This window comes from Trichosurus vulpecula, chromosome 9, assembly GCF_011100635.1.
Source record: "Trichosurus vulpecula isolate mTriVul1 chromosome 9, mTriVul1.pri, whole genome shotgun sequence".
NCBI lineage: Eukaryota > Metazoa > Chordata > Mammalia > Diprotodontia > Phalangeridae > Trichosurus > Trichosurus vulpecula.
Genome location: NC_050581.1, coordinates 112,293,816 through 112,306,785, shown reverse-complemented (window position 1 = coordinate 112,306,785; position 12,970 = coordinate 112,293,816). Strand labels below are relative to the sequence as shown.

Genomic DNA, 12,970 nt, shown 5'->3' with positions numbered 1-12,970 from the left:
TAGTTGACCTTGATGCTGTTTTTGTGTCTCAACATCACTGAAAACATCATGCTAAAAAGCATGGGAGCAAACATGCAGCCCTGCTTCACTCCACTGGTGACTGGGAAAGAGAACGCAGTCCATTATCCAGAACCTGTGCAAGCATGCTGTCATGCATAATATTGATCAACTTCTCCAGCCAACCAAATTTTGACATTTCTGCCAAAATTTGAGTTGCCACAGGCCCTCATGACCAACAGTATCAAAGGCTTTGGTTAGATCAGTGTTGTGTACAGACATCTGCTCTGCTCCTAGCATTTCTATGGTAAAGTGTCAGCTGTTTAAAAGCAAGAGGTTGCTGACTTGGAAGTACCTCCTCCTGAAGGTCTTCAAGCAAAGGCTGTCCAAGTACTGCTTGTTAGACATGTTGTAAAATGTAGTCCTATGGGTTGGATCAGATGGTCTTCAGAGGGCCGTTTTAGGTCATAAGTTCTTTTACTATTTAATTCCAGGTCACATGAGCAACAAGATGGGAAACTAGACATTTTTATCTAATCTCCACCTCTCAAATCTCTCCAAAACAAGAATTGTGCACCAAAGATAACACAAATTCAGCTGTTTCCATAGTCTAAGAAAACCAGAATCCCAAAGATTTTTTTTAAATCCTGCTAAACCAGAACTACTGCTCAATGATCCTAAGCCCATCTCTCCACTACCTCCCACACTACTGGCAGCAAGACTATACTAGCAGGCCCAAGGACACTACAAAGACTGACATCAAAACCCCGTACCCATTTCCTCCTCCCTCTTTTGAGAGCCACTGGGTCCTCAGCTCAAGGATGTGGAAGTTTGCTCAGGCCTCAACAAATAGCTTGGCCACAGCCCTTCAGGAGCATAAGCCTATGAGGGGCTAAAAACAGAATGCATCAATGTCAAAGAAAGTAGGTTCTGCCAAAGTAAGGGAAAGCAGTCTCTGAACTGCTGGTGCCAGGCCACAGAACTAAGTAATAGAGGGAGTGGGACGCATCGCCCAGGACTCTGCATGTGAAAAAATGTGCAAAACTCAACTAAAACTAGCTGGAGCCAGATCTGACCAGTCAGTTGGAGCAGAGCAGAAACTTATGAAGTGTTCAGTATGGGAGAAGGCTGAGATGCTTTGAGATGCAGCCCCTATGGAAACCATAATCGGAAAGTGAAATCTAGGAAAAATAAAAGGAGGAAAAAAACTCCAAGTACCAACAATTTCAAGTAGAAGAAAAGACCTTGAACATAAATATATAAATCAAAAGGAAAACAGTAGCAATGAAAGCAAATAAGGCCTCTAGATCTAGTAAACAATTTTAGGCTTCTTAGAACACACTGCAAAACTAATAAAAAATGATTCAACACTTGATAGGACAGAGGTCCCTGTGCACTTTGAGAAGAACATGGAACCACAACATTCTGCTCCTGAGTGGTTTAAAAGAGAAATGAAAATTATTAGAGTATAATTTATGTCCTTCACAGCAAAAATAATGAGCAAGGGAGAAAAACTTGAATCTACAAAGGCAAGCTTCATAAAAGAAACAAAAAAGAAAATACAAATATACATAAGTGAAGGACAACCTAGAAGAGGAGCAAAAGTCAATAACATTTAAAACTTATATATGCTCACTACACAAACAAAACATACAGATATCAAAGACAGGATGAGCAGAGGCAAGCTAAGGATTTTTTTTTAAATTAATTTATTTATTTTTAGTTTACCACACATGGTTCTATATAGTTTTGAGTTCCAGATTTTCTCCCCTCCCTCCCCAAGACAGCATGGAAGCTCATATAACTGTCCTGTGTAACTTTGCATTGAATTAATTTATGCACTAGTCAAGTCGTGGAGAAGAATTTTGACCAATGGAATGAATCATGCGAAAGAAGAAACAGAACCAAAAAAAAACAAACCCAAAAACAAAAACAAAAGAGAAGCAAAAAAGGCGAGCATGTAGTGCGCCTCGATCTGTATTCAAACTTCACAGTTCTTTCTCTGGATGAAGACAGCATTCTCCATCTTGAATCCCCTGGAGTTGTCCTTGCCCCTTAGGTTGCTGAGAAGAGCACAGTATGTCAGGGTTGGTCCTCACGGGATCCATATATCTGTGGCTGTGCACAACGTTCTCCTGGCTCTGCTCCGCTCACTCAGCATTATGTTGTGTAGGTTTTTCCAGGTTGTTATGAAGTCTGTATCATCCCCATTTCTTATGGCACAATAGTATTCCATCACCTTCATATACCACAGCTTGTTCAGCCATTCCCCAATTGATGGGCATCCCTTTGATTTCCAATTCTTGGCTACCACAAAAAGAGCTGCTATAAATAGCCTTGTACATATGGGTCCTTTTCCTGCTTGTGTGATTTCTTTGGGATACAACCCTAGAAGTGGTATTGCTGGGTCAAAGGGTATGAACATTTCTATAGCCCTTTGGGCATAGTTCCAAACTGCTCTCCAAAATGGCTGCATCAGCTCACAACTCCACCAGCAATGCAACAATGTTCCTATTTCCCCACATCCTTTCCAGCATTTATCATTTTCCTGCTTTGTTATTTTAGCCAATCTGACAGGAGAGATGCGGTATCTAAGAGTTGCTTTGATTTGCATTTCTCTAATCAGTAGTGATCCAGAGCATTTTTTCATACGCCTATAGATAGCTTTAATTTCTTCCTCTGAAAACTGCCTGTTCATATCCTTTGACCATTTCTCAAGTGGGGAATGGCTTGTATTCCTATATATTTGGCTCAGTTCCCTGTATATTTTAGAGATGAGGCCTTTATCAGAGATACTAGTTGCAAAGATTTTCTCCCAATTTTCTGCTTCCCTCCTAATTCTTGTTGCATTGGCTTTTTTTTGTACAAAAACATTTCAATTTGACATAACCAAAATTATCCATTTTGCATTTTGTAATGCTCTCTATCTCTTGTTGGGAAATGAATTCTTTACTTTTCCATAAATCTGATAAGTAAACTATTCCTTGCTTTCCCAAATTACTTAGAGTATCAGCTTTTACTCCTAAATCATGAACCCATTTTGACCTTATTTTGGTATATGGTGTAAGATATTGGGCTATGCCCAGTTTTTGCCCTACCATTTTCCAATTTTCCCAACAGTTTTTGTGAAATAGTGAATTATTAGCCCAGAAGCTGGCCTCTTTGGGTTTATCAAAGAGTAGATTGCTAAACTTGTTGATTTCTCCTACTTGTGTACCTATCCTATTCCACTGATCCACATCCCTGTTTCTTAACCAGTACCAGGCAGTTTTGATGACTGCTGCTCTGCAGTACAGTTTAATATCTGGTGTGGCTAAGCCACCTTCTCTAGCATGTCTTTTAATTAATACCCTAGATACTCCAGACCTCTTGTTTTTCCAAATGGATTTTGTTATTATTTTGTCCAGCTCAGTAAAATAATTTTTTGGTAGTTCCATTGGTATGGCACTGAATAGATAAATTTAGGTAAAATTGTCATTTTTATTATATTAGCTCGGCCTAACCATGAGCAACTGATATTTTCCCATTTATTTAGATCTGATTTTATGCACGTGAAAAGTATATCATAGTTATGTTCATATAGACCTGGGTTTGTCTTGGCAAATAGACTCCCTAATATTTTATAGTGCCTTCAGTAACTCTGAATGGAATTTCTCTATCTCTTTCTGTTGGGCTTTGTCAGTAATGTACAGGAATGCTGAGGATTTATGTGGGTTTATTTTATATCCTGCAACTTTGCTAAAGTTTTTTATTATTTCAAGTAGTTTTTTACTTGATTCTCTAGGATTCTCTAGATAATCATCATATCACCTGCAAAAAGTGATAATTTAGTTTCTTCTTTTCCTATTCTAATTCCTTCAATTTCCTTTTCTTCTCTTATTGCTACAGCTAACGTTTCTAGTACCAAATTGAATAATAGGGGTGATAATGGACATCCTTGTTTCACCCCTGATCTTATTGGGAATGCATCTAGCTTATCCCCATTACAAATAATGCTTGTCGATGGTTTTAGGTAGATGCTATTTATAATTTTGAGGAAGGTTCCACTTATTCCTATGTTTTCTAGTGTTTTTAATAGGAATGGGTGTTGTACTTTGTCAAAGGCTTTATCTGCGTCTATTGAGATGATCATATGGTTTCTGCTAGTTTTGTTGTTGATGTAGTCAATTATGCTAATCGTTTTTCTAATATTGAACCAGCCTTGCATTCCTGGAATAAATCCTACCTGGTCATAGTGTATTATTCTCGTAATGAGTTGCTGCAATCTTTTTGCTAATATTTTATTTAAAATTTTTGCATCAATATTCATTAGAGAAATTGGTCTATAATTTTCTTTCTCTGTTTTGACTCTACCTGGTTTGGGTATTAGTATCATATTTGTGTCATAAAAAGAATTTGGTAGGACTCCTCCTTCACCTATTTTCCCAAATAGTCTACGAAGTATTGGAATTAGTTGTTCTTTAAATGTTTGATAGAATTCACATGTAAAACCATCTGGCCCTGGAGATTTTTTCCTAGGGAGTTCATTGATGGCATGCTCAATTTCTTTTTCTGAGATGGGGTTATTAAGAAATTTCACTTCCTTCTCTGTTAGCCTGGGCAGTTTATGTTTTTGTAGATATTCATCCATATCTCTAAGGTTGTCAAATCTATGGGCATACAGTTGGGCAAAATAATTCCTAATTATTGTTTTGATTTCCTCTTCATTAGAGGTGACCTCACCCTTTTCATTTTTGATACTGGTAATTTGATTTTCTTCTTTCTTTTTTTTAATCAAATTGGCCAAAGGTTTATCAATCTTATTGGTTTTTTCATAAAACCAGTTCTTTGTTTTATTTATTAATTCAATAGTTTTCTTGGTTTCAATTTTATTCATCTCTCCTTTGATTTTCATTATTTCTAATTTGGTATTTAATTGGGGGTTTTCAATTTGCTCTTTTTCTAGCTTTTTCAGCTGTATGCCCAGATCATTGATCTCCTCTTTCCCTATTTTATTCATGTAGGCATTTAGGGATATAAAACTTCCCCTAAGAACTGCTTTTGCTGCATCCCATAAGTTTTGGTATGTTGTTTCATTATTGTCATTCTCTTGAATGAAATTATTGTTTCTCTGATTTGTTCTTTGGCCCACTCATTCTTTAGAATTAAATTATTTAGTTTCCAATTAGTTTTTAGCTTATTTTTCCATGGTACTTTATTAAAAATGATTCTTATTGCATCATGATCTGAAAAGGATGCATTGACTACTTCTGCTTTTCTGCACTGGATTGTGAGGTTTTTATGCCCTAATACATGGTCAATTTTTGAGTATGTGCCATGTACTTTTGAGAAGAAAGTATATTCCCTTTCATCCCCATTCAGTTTTCTCCAGAGGTCTATCATATGTGCCTTTTCTAAAATTCTGTTTACCTCCTTAACTTTTTTCTTAATTATTTTGAAGTTAGATTTATCAAGTTCAGAAAGGGGGAGGTTGAGGTCTCCCAATATTATAGTTTTGCTGTCTAATTCTTCCTGTAACTCCCTTAACCTCTCCTCTAAGAATTTGTATGCCTTACCACTTGGTGCATATATGTTAAGCAATGATATTGCTTCATTGTTTATGGTGTCTTTTAGCAGGATATAATGTCCTTCCTTATCTCTTTTAATTGAATCTATCTTTACTTTTGCTTTGTCTGAGATTAGGATTGCTACACCTGCTTTTTTTACTTTAGCTGAGGCACAATATATTTTACTCCAGCCTTTTACCTTTACCCTATGCGTATCCCCCTGTTTCAAATGCATTTCTTGTAAACAGCATATTGTAGGATTATGGTTTTTAATCCATTCTGCTATCTGCTTCTGTTTTGTGAGAATGTTCATCCCCTGCACGTTCAGGGTTATGATTTCTATCTGTGTCTTTTTCTCCATCCTAATTCCCCCTGTTTATGCTTTTATTTCTCCCTTTCCCCTTCTCCTCAACAAAGTTTTGCCTTTGACCGTCGCTTTCCTCAGTTACCCCTCCCTCTTTATTCCCCTCCCTTGTCTTACCGTTACCCACTTGCTACTTCTCCTCCCCTTTCTGACCACCCCCCTCCCTTTTAACCCCCTTACCCTCCCACTTCCCGTAGGACAAGTTAGATTTCTAAACTTATCAGAGTATGTTATTCCCTTCTTGAACTAGATCAGATGACAGTAAAGCTCAAATACTGCTCTTCTCCCTCCCTTCTTTCACTCTACTATAATATGTTTTTGTGCCACTTCATTTGGTGTAATTTACCCTTTTCTACTACCTCCTTACCGCTTCCCACATAGCCCTCCCTTTATATCTCTTACTTATATTTTATATCTTTACATCAGTCAATTTATACAGGCATTCACAACCTATGTATATCCCTTTCAATTGTCATAACAGCTGTACCATTCACAAGAATGACCTGTGTGTGTGTGTGTGTGTGTGTATATATATATATATATATAAAGAAACATACATGAGATGATATAATCCCATATAAAGATGTAAACAACCTACCCTTATTGGTTAATAAGGTTTGTGAGGTTTTTCCCCCTGGTTACCTTTTTATGTCTCTCTTGAGTTTTGTATTTGGAGATCAAATTTTCCATTGAGTTCTGGCCTTTTCATCAGGAAGGTCTGGAATTCCCTTATTTCATTGAATATCCATCGCCTTGCCTGGAAAATTATGCTTAGTTTTGCTGGGTAGTTGATCCTTGGTTGTAGTCCCAGCTCCTTTGCCCTTCGGAATATCATATTCCAATTTCTCCTGTCTTTTAATGTGGAAGCTGAGAGATCCTGCGTGATCCTGACTGTAGTTCCACGATATTTGAATTGCTTCTTTTTGGCTGCTTGCAGTATTTTCTCCTTGAGTTAATTGCTCTGAAATTTGGCTATAATATTTCTTGGTGTTTTCAGTTTGGTATCTCTTTCAGGGGGTGATCGGTGAATTCTTTCAATGACTATTTTGCCCTCTGGTTCTAGGATCTCTGGGCAGTTGTCTTTGATAATTTCTTCGAAGATACTGTCAAGGCTCCTTTTTTCATCGTGGATTTCCGGTAGACCAATAACTCTCAAATTGTCTCTCCTGGATCTATTTTCCAGATCAGTTGTTTTGCCAATCAGATATTTCACATTTTTTTCTATTTTTTCATTCTTTACGTTTTGTTTTATTACTTCTTGGTGCCTCATAGATTCATTAGCTTCCACTTGCTCAAGTCTAATTTTTAATGAGTTAGTGTTTACATTTTGCTTTTGAGTCTCCTTTTCCAATTGGTTGATCTTGCCTCTCAGGGTGTGATTTTCTCTCTCTAGATTCTGAATCTCCGTAGCCATTTTGCCAATCTTTTTTTCCATATTTTCTTTTAGCTCCCTAATTTGGTTTTTAAAATCCTCCTTTAGCTCTTCCAGCAGTGCTTTTTGGGCTGGAGACCAGTTCATATTACCTTTTAAGGTATCTGATGTATCTACCGTATCATTACTTTTCTTCTTCCATATTTGTATTTTGATCCTGCCTGTCTCCATAAAAAGAATCTATTGTCCTCGGTTTTTTTGTGTTCTTCTTCATGTTGGTTTGCCTTTTGCTGGCTTTACAACAAATTTCTATCTGTGGGCCTCAGGGCTTTCTGTCCCAGCTTTCTTATTCTGGGGTTGTGAGTCTAGAATTATAACCTTCAGTATCCTGAGGTGTGGGGGAGGGGTCTGGCTCCCACTCCCTGTGGGAGCTCTCCAGCACTTGCTTTTCAGCAATGGTCTCAGCTGTTTGTTGTTTGAGCTGATGTCTGGCACTTCCCCTGGGGGAGCAAGGTTACGTCTGGGCTCCTGGCGTTGACCCCTGCCGAATCTGCCCCTATGGGACTAATGAAATTCTGCTATTTGACCACTGAAGCCCCACTACTTTCTGCTCAGTTCCAGCGTTCTTCCCCCCCCCCCCATTCTCTAGGTGGGGAGGGGAGGGATTAGAGCTGTTTACCTGGACATTAAGAACTCCCGGAAGTTCAAGAAGCAGCGTTTAATACGTTTGGGCAGCAAACCTCTGGAGACGGTGTGTCATGGGTGGCGTTGCGCTGCCTCTCGTGGCATCCACAGACTGCCGTCCTGTGTTGGGAGTCCTGGGGATCTCCGCAGGTTTCGGGCGCCCAGCTTTCTCCCAGCCCGTCTCCCACGTGGATTTCCCGGCCAGCCGCTTCCGCCTTGTTCTGGAACAGCTCCGCACCGAGCACTCTCCGAGCCTACAGGTTCGTGCCTCCTGCCTTTCAGACTCTCCCGGCTCAGAAATTTGCCTCACGCAGACTGCTCGCGGTTTCTGACTCTCTCAAATCTGCTCAAATTCACTTTTTTATGGGAATCTGACAGACCTTGTGAGAGAGCTCCGGTAAGACGCTGCCTTCATGCGGCCATCTTGGCTCTGCCCCTGCAAGCTAAGGATTTTAGGTCTCCCAAAATGCAAGAGGACAAAAAACATTTAACACTATAATGAAGGAACTGATAGAAGGGAACTGCCCAGAACTTCTAAACAGATGAAATTACAATTTAAGAGAATTCACAGATGACCTCCAGAGGAAAAAAAAAAAAACTTTAAGGCTACAAACTCAAAGACACACAGACTATTTAGCAAACACTCAAAAAACAAGGTGGTCTTCTGAAGGGCAACAGAACATGGGATGCAACCCAGGGCGACCTGCCCTGCAAATATGATCTTAATCACATAAGACAAAAGATAGACATTCAAAAATAAATAAATGCTTGAAAAATTTTTCGAAAGAAAACCAGAACTGAAAAGATTATGCCTCTCAAACAACAGAAATGCAGGACTGAATAAATATTGACAGCAAGAGTAACAGAGGGATTAGTAAGAGATTTCTTTCTAAATGTACACAAGGAAACAGGTGAAGTAGGAAATCTCCTCTAATTAACAGTGAAGAGATGGACAAGGGATATTATGGAGAGAATCTGGCAACAGCCTGCCTACTGGTAAATGATTCTTTTCTGGAATTACATTACAACATGGGAAGGTAAATAAAAGTAGGGATGTGGAATAATAAGTTAGCAATGAGAGGAAGGTAACCTCTCTGGTCTTAAAAAGAGAAGAGCCAACAGAGGAAGGGTGAGGAAAGGGAAAAGAGTGTAAAGGGGGAAAGGAAGGAGGCATTCCTTTCAAAGTGTGAGGAGATTTCACTTAGGAATGTTCGTATGAATGAAGAGAGATGAGCAGCAAAGTGCGATGTGGATGACCTTAGAATAGAAGTTTGGAGGATCTGGTCCTTGAAAGATCTACTTATCTTGTGGGGGTTGGGGACAGGGAAGGAAGAGGAAGGAAATGAAATCTCTGGGGTCAACTGGCTGCTGGAGGAGTGGGAGAGCTTGGACACAAGAGATTTCCAAGCAAATGTAGAAAAAAGGTCAACAAGAGAGTTATAGATCAATGATAGATTGTATAAATCAGGTACACTGTGGTGGAGGGGCCTTACCATGGGGCACATAAGTGGCACAGAGGAAAGTAATTTCAGTATTTAAAAGATAGTGGTCTGCCTTCCCAAGGTCAGGAAAAAGTAGGCATGTGTACACAGACCTCTGAAGAGGGAAACTGAGAAAAGGAGTTTGATACAGCCACCATAGTCAGTAAGAAAGGGAATAAACATTTCCACTAAGTTCTACACATTGCATTAAACAACTTACAATTATAGTCAAACCTCAACATTTACCTTTCCCAACCTCAAGCAAGCACATGATTTTATTAGTAACCTCACTTTCAGTTTTGCATTGGTAACTGTGCACATTTACAGCTATGCACTGTGGAGGAAAAAAATGAGAAGCAGGATGCATGCAACATTGTGGAGTACATACTATCCTAGTAGGGTAACCTGACATAATCAACCAGATGGCAAGAGACATTAGGGCTGCCAATCATCTATCACAGCCTCTGCTATTCTCCCATGCTCTGGAAATCAAGCACACGAAGCAAGAATCACTAACATCATTTCAAGCTGGTATGTCCTTCATGTTCTCCAATGTCATCTATTAGCTGTGAAGAACAGAGCATCAGAGGCGACGTGTAGACCTCAGCAGTAACTAAAATCCTACCAACTTCTCCCTTGGTCTTTAGAGGGTGGCCAAGGTAGAGAGGTTTACAACAGTATAACATACAGTACAATGTCTCACACTGTTATCTGACACAGTGGAAGGTTAAGATTAAAGTTTTAATTTTATTTGCTATATAGTATTTATGGTACTGTAGATTTCATGTGGTATGAAAAGTAAATATTGTTTGAAATAATTTTTAATTGATATATTAGCACGAAAGATCACAGAATTCTAGAGAATTACTAGCAAGAAAAAATGTTTTTCATGTTATCAATTTTATTCTGTGTACTGCATTTTATAGGTTATTTCATGGTTACTATGTTGGGAAAAGTGCAAATAGTGTCAGAATTAGCAGTTTTTAAAATAAAGAATAGTTTACAGAAAAGTGTATTTTCAGCAATCAAAAGTGAAAGATCATAGTTTTTGGAAGTTCTTGAAACCTAACCCCCCCCCCCCCCACAATTTCCTATAGGTTCATTAGATCACCAATCATGTTTTTGACTTTTGTGTCATTTTCTAGGGACTTTATCTCTGCAAAAGTTGAGAACTGACTGTGTTATCTCATTTGATTCTCAACAACCTTAGGAGGTAGGTGCTGTTATTATCCTCATTTTACACTTGAAGAAACTGAGGTAGAGGTTAAGGGACTTGCCCAGGGTCTCACAGCTAGTAAGTGACTGATTCCAAATTTAAACTCAGGTCTTCTTGACTTTAGGTCCAGCACTTACTCTATGCACTGTGCCAGGAGTACTGTTTGTTTATTAGGACACTGCTCCTAAAGGACAGCCAAAGACAGTGAAAGAGAGACAGGACACACATCTGCTCTTTTATTGCCAATAATGATAGCTTTCAAAAGGAAGCACAGTATGTACCCTTCAGAGTATGAGTATCACCCAAATCCCTCCATCCCCCAAGTTTGAAAAGTAGCCTTGGCACGGTTTCCTGTTCACTGTACACAACTTCTCCAGCCAACATGGAATGGGACTTGAGTCACAAATGATGATAAGATGCATGGTGTGAGCATAAGTAATAAAAAAGGGACATCTTCTTTAGGCCCTAGACAACGAAAGCTTCCTCAGATACTTTCATGGCATGCCAGGACACACAACTCTGCAAACCACTTCCCTAACCCCATTACCCAGAGGCCAAGTGATGCCCAAAAAGGTGTCCTTGGGAGAACAAAGCAAAATGACTGTTCACACGCCTATGAGAGCTCTGAGACAAATATAAGCTTCTCTGTGATGGAGGGGCATTGACTTTTCCAGTTACCCTCCAAAATGCCTCCAGACCCCCAGCAACGTCATGAGAGCTACTGATATATGCGGAAAACCCCAGGGTCTTGCAATCTGCCCACTCCTGCCTTTCCACTCACTCTAAAGCTGAACTTTCAGGTAGCTTTCCCCAATTTGAGCATGAGCTCCCATGAAAGGCTGGACAAATCTCTTTTTTCCATTTCTGTATTTACTCCAAGCACAATACTAGCACATAGCAAGCGATTTTCCATCCATTCACTGAATCATTCACTACTGACAGGATGCAAGAATGTATGAAATTTTCATAGCTTTGTATATAAAACAAAATAGTATCAATACTTAGCTGCATACAACAAACAGAAAATTTTCCAACTGCTTAGAACAAAGAACAGGAATGCCTGCCTAAAATTTTTTACAAAATGTCTAAGTGGTAACTTTATTTGCTATGGAGAAATAATCTGTTTCAAATGTCAGAACAAACTAACTCAGAAAGGTACCTTACTATTATAGTGAAGTAATATAGTTAAAATCAGGAAGAACTTGGACTAGGTATCTGCTACTTTTATTAATCTATATAATTTAAGCACAGTTTTCTCATCTATAATGTGAGAATAATCATGACTTCAGTATTTATCTCATAGGTTCAAATTAGATCTCTATATATATATAGATATCTGTTTATCTATCTATATCTATATATATTAAGTATCTTGCCAACATTAAAGAGCTCTGCCAACGCCAATTATTAGCAATTTCTCTGTTATTGTCAGTATCTTCTATAAAAACAGAAAATAATTTCAAAGAAAATACAAATATGCAATGGGATCATCTCAGATATACTGAGAGCTAAAGTCATGTGTTTTAAGCTTTCGGATACGAATTATGTATATTTACTTTAAGTTTCTTCTTTAGACATCGTAATATATTCCAAGTGAAAAACTGTCAATTCTAAATGGTTTTAAGTACATAAAAATATAAATGTATAAAGACAGATATCAATACATAACCAAGGACATAAAAGATAAATCATTTTGTTATTAAGTATAATTTAGTATTGGTCATGACTCATTCTATTATTCTTCCCTACTACTCCATATTCCTTTTCTTACTGCTAAGCAAAGTCTAAACAGAAAGATGTTGATGGTAAATAGTTACATTGGGAAGCCTTTTATTTTCTTTGTTTATGCAAAGGTTAACACCTGTCAGTTAAAACGCATGTTTTAAAAAAGAAATTAACCATTTCCCAGATTTCAGCGACAGGTGAGGAAATATGATCATTGTAAAGCTTAGAGTATTAGACTGCTATGTTTTTCTTCTACAGGAACAGCCAAAACAAAAACAATAGCTCTGTCATTTTCTCTATCTCTATTCCAATTTCTCTATCCCTTACACGGGTGGGCATTGAAGAACAGGCACAAAAGCAGGGAAAGAAATGAAGAATAAAGGGAAAGGGAAGGGGAAAGCATAGAAGGGTAGAGAAAAAAAGAGCCAAAATAAAAGACATGGATGTACAAGAGAGAAAAACTTAGTGATACTGGCTGCTAGACTCTAAGGACAAACGCTCCTTTTTCAGACATGATAGACACTTGAAGACTATAATGTTCTTTTTTCTTTACAGAAGTGAAATTAATCAATACAACTATGTTGC

At 38.3% G+C, this 12,970-nt stretch overlaps 1 protein-coding gene across 1 annotated transcript in view; it reads right to left on the bottom strand.

The window, feature by feature from the left end:
- Window positions 1-12,970, bottom strand: part of SMARCC1 (SWI/SNF related, matrix associated, actin dependent regulator of chromatin subfamily c member 1) — a 206,842-nt gene that overhangs the window by 79,543 nt on the left and 114,329 nt on the right. The window lies entirely within an intron of this gene.